The sequence below is a fragment of the Sardina pilchardus genome, chromosome 24, assembly GCF_963854185.1.
Source record: "Sardina pilchardus chromosome 24, fSarPil1.1, whole genome shotgun sequence".
Lineage (NCBI taxonomy): Eukaryota > Metazoa > Chordata > Actinopteri > Clupeiformes > Clupeidae > Sardina > Sardina pilchardus.
Genome location: NC_085017.1, coordinates 6,228,276 through 6,232,935, shown reverse-complemented (window position 1 = coordinate 6,232,935; position 4,660 = coordinate 6,228,276).

The following is a 4,660-nucleotide window of genomic DNA, read 5'->3' as shown; positions in this document are numbered from 1 at the left end:
GTTAATTAGCATATGTACAACGTATGCAAACACACTCACCCCCACACATAGACACACACACACACACACACACACACACACACACACACACACACACACATACACACACATGCTACACACACACAAGTGTAGTACACATCTGTAGTACACGTCTTTAAACATGAAAAGGCCACATCATTAATAGCACGTCACCAGAACTATTTTCTGATCCATACTCTTGCTCCTTAAGTCCTGCCCCATCTTACACAGATCCCATGAGCTCAATCCATCCACTGCATCAGGCTGAAGCCATTCATGATCAAACAGAAATAGATGATGGGGAGTTTCATGACTAATTACCTCCCATCCCCGCGCACTGGGCAGGTTCTTTTTGGGATATTTTCAGGGTCTGGGAAAACTCTGGGCTCTGGGTGCGACATGGGCTCTGTGTGTGTGCATACGTGTGTGTGTGTGTGTGTGTGTGTGTGTGTGTGTGTGTGTGTGTGTGTGTGTGTGTGTGTGAGACGGGTACTTCAGAGCCCGGTGCTGGCAGGGGTAGAGTCACAGCTGGGCCCTCAGCAGCTCATCTGGTCTCTATATCACACACAGCCAGGGGTTTGACACTCACACACACAAATACACACGCCTGTGACAGCTTACTAATGTGTGTGTGTGCGTGCATCTGTGTGTGCGCGCCTGTGTGTGTGTGCGTGTGTGTGTGTGACTCATATGCCATTGTGTGTGTATGGGTGTGCAAGTGGGAATTGCACATCTAAATGTGTGTGCTTGTGTGAGCATGGATTTTATGTGCAGGTGTGAATTATACACGTGTGTGTGTGTGTGTTGTTTATGTTTGTGTATTGCAGCACAAAATATGTTGCTCTTTGCTCTGTTCAATGTATCTTCTATTATCTCTCGCTTTCTTTCTCTCTCTCTCTCTCTCTCTGTATCTGTATGTGTGTGTGTGTATGTGTGTTGTGTGTGTGTGTGTGTGATTATGTTGTGTGTGTGTTATGGTGTAGAGGTCAGGTCCAGGAGAGTAATTAATAGGATGGTTTACCTGATCATATCTAGACGATGTGCTAATTGGTGGAGCGCTTCATTTGTGTATTGCTAACGCTAATAGCCTGCTGGGTCAGTGGAGGAAAAATTTACTAGTGTGTGTATGTGTGTGTGTGATCTGTGTGCATCTCCATCCAAAAGCTTACACTCGAGTGCCATTTATGGTGAAAGCTGTGTGTGTGTGTGTGTGTGTGTGTGTGTGTGTGTGTGTGTGTGTGTGTGTGTGTGTGTGTGTGTGTGTGTGTGTGCGTGCGTGCGTGCGTGCGTGCGTGCGTGCGTGTGTGTTTGTTTGTGTGTTTGTGTTTCTGTGTAATTGACCCTTCCAGAGCCACGCCCTAAAACCGCCACAGGCCAATCGTGGCTTAGCAACCCGTAACTAAGCAAGCAAGGTCTGGCAAGCTTTCGAGTTTTTGCCATGTTAACCTATGGAGACTGCATAGCCTGTGGGCCATTAAGGGCATTTATTTGGATGTGTGGTGCCCCCAAACACGTGAAATCACGGTGAAATAACATGTTGAACTATAAAGACATGATATAGTTTGAAACACGTATTTTTCTAACTTTAAATTTTGCATATTGCGAGATATTTCCATAACCGCGAGATACGTTTCACGATGGCGGCAAAAAGTTCTTAACAGACATTCAAGGAGACGTATGTATAGCCCGTCAGTAATTCTGTCTAAAATAATACCTATTTGAAGTACCAATCATGTTATGTTGTCAAATATTGACGTTATGGAAGTATAGCTTAAAACGTTATGCTAGTTTTGTCCCCCTCCTGTTTCATTCGTACTAGCCTGGAGGAACCATCGAAAACAACGCGTACCTTCGACTTTTGCTTAAATAACTCATGAACGGTTTTGTTCAGAACTGAAAATGCAACTGTAGTTGACAGAGGACAGATGTAGCTCGCTAGTGACCAAATATGAGCTTTCAGTGTGGTACGATGTCTTTGTAAATTACATTTGTTTAAAAAAGTCCGTTTCTCCTCCATTGTAATAGACGGGCAGGGCGCGAAAGCTTGACAGGCGTAGCAACAGTAACTATGGCGGGCGGGACTTCTGGAAGGGTCAATTTTGCTCATCTGTGCTCATGAGTTTGCATGCTTGGACAAGAGCAAACCATGGCCAATCAAGCACACTCATGCACAGGGCTAGTTATACCACTGATGCCGTGTGTGTGTGTGTGTGTGTGTGTGTGTGTGTGTGTGTGTGAAAGAGATGGAGAGAGAGAGAGAGAGAGAGAGAGAGAGAGAGAGAGAGAGAGAGAGAGAGAGAGAGAGAGAGAGAGAGAGAGAGAGAGAGAGAGAGAGAGAGAGAGAGAGAGAGAGAGTGTTTTTGGGCTTTTTGTAAATGGACAAATTAAAAGTATACTTCAATAGTCCAAGTGTGTGTGTGTGTGTGTGTGTGTGTGTGTGTGTGTGTGTGTGTGTGTGTGTGTGTGTGTGTGTGAATTCTGGTATGATAGTTGGTAATGAATGTGTGTTCTCGGGCAATAGTGAGCAATGAGCAATCACGCACAAGAACACTTACATCCAGAGCTGGTTACGCCAGCAAAGTGTGTGTATGTGTGTGTGCATGTGATTAAGTGAATGACCATGTAAGCATGTAAGGGTTTGTAGGAGAGTGAATGTGTGTGTGTGTGTGTGTGTGTGTGTGTGTGTGTGTGTGTGTGTGTGTGTGTGTGTGTGTGTGTGTGTGTGTGTGTGTGTGTGTGTGTGTGTGTGTGTGTGTGTGTGTGTGTGTGTGTGTGTGTGTGTGTGTGTGTGTCTTTAAGTAAATTACCAAGTATGACCATGTGTGTTCTGTATGTGTGTGATTACACCATGGGTGTTTGAAAGAGAGAGTGTGTGTGTGTGTGTGTGTGTGTGTGTGTGTGATAGAGAGAGAGTACAGTATATGTATATATTTGTGTGTGTGTGTATGGATACTGTGTGTGTGTGCTTGTGTGTCTGCGTGTATGTGTGTGTTTATGTGAGTGTGTGTGTGTGTGTGTGTGTGTGTGTGTGTGTGTGTGTGTATGTGTGTGTGTGTGTGTGTGTGTGTGTGTGTGTGTGTGTAGATACTGTGTGTACATGTACTGAAAATATTCCATTAGCCAGAGCAGTGGGGGCAGTGGTGCTGTGGCTAATGCAGTGAGCTTTGAAGCCCGGGGCGATTCTAGGAGTCAATGTAATTCATCGTCACACTGGGTTAGCTGGGCTGCGAGTGTGTGTGTGTGGGGGGGGGTGGGGGGTGGGGGGCGATAGAGCAGCGGTTGCCACGGCCACTGCTGCTACTACAACTAGCACTGCTGATTGTGAGTGTGCCTCCATGGCTTCACTGCTGCTGCTAGTCCACTTCTGCTGCTGCAGCAGATAAAGCTGTGATGTCAACGCCGCCGCTCCTGCCAACGCTAACCTACGGTCTCTGAGAACAACAACACATCACTTCAAGTGTATCTCCGGAGTAAAAACAACCTGGGGTCTATTTGCAGTAGTTAACAACTTCAAGCTTTTAATTGAGAGCAAAATTATGTTCATTGGTGGCGTTTTGAGCAAGACGGTTATTTGCATCATTACTGAATGGGCTTACAGTGATGCTAACAGGGAAAGGTGCATTGTTGCTATTTCATACCACTAAAAATGCTCAAAACATATCTGTGGTAGTCTGGTGAGGGTTACAAACCAAAGTCATGTTGAATCAAACCAATGTTTGTACTGAAAGCTCAGATTGTACTAGTCAGATCTGCGCAGAGCTGCAAAATCTAGCTAATGCTAATACTAGCCTCAGCTGCTGACTATCTATGGAGATGCTACTGAAAATGGTTTAATGCTGACTACCTATGGAGATGCTACTGATAGCTAATGAATTAATGTTGCACTACCTATGGAGATGCTACTGATATGCTGACTACCTATGGAGATGCTTCTGATAATGGGTTAATGCTGCTGACTACCAACAGTATGGAGATGCTTCTGATAATGGATTAATGCTGACTACCTATGGAGATGCTGCTGATATGCTGACTACCTATGGAGATACTAGGCCTACTGATATGGAGATGCTACTGATATGCTGACTACCTATGGAGATACTAGGCCTACTGATATGGAGATGCTACTGATATGCTGACTACCTATGGAGATACTTCTGATAATGGGTTAATGCTGCTGACTACCAACAGTATGGAGATGCTTCTGATAATGGATTAATGCTGACTACCTATGGAGATGCTGCTGATATGCTGACTACCTATGGAGATACTAGGCCTACTGATATGGAGATGCTACTGATATGCTGACTACCTATGGAGATACTAGGCCTACTGATATGGAGATGCTACTGATATGCTGACTACCTATGGAGATACTAGGCCTACTGATATGGAGATGCTACTGATATGCTGACTACCTATGGAGATACTAGGCCTACTGATATGGAGATGCTACTGATATGCTGACTACCTATGGAGATACTAGGCCTACTGATATGGAGATGCTACTGATATGCTGACTACCTATGGAGATGCAACTGATGGAGATGCTACTGATATGCTGACTACCTATGGAGATGCTACTGAAATGTAAGGGAAAACGACCAATGAGGTGACCTGTTCGATGGAAATAATGGCGAAGAGG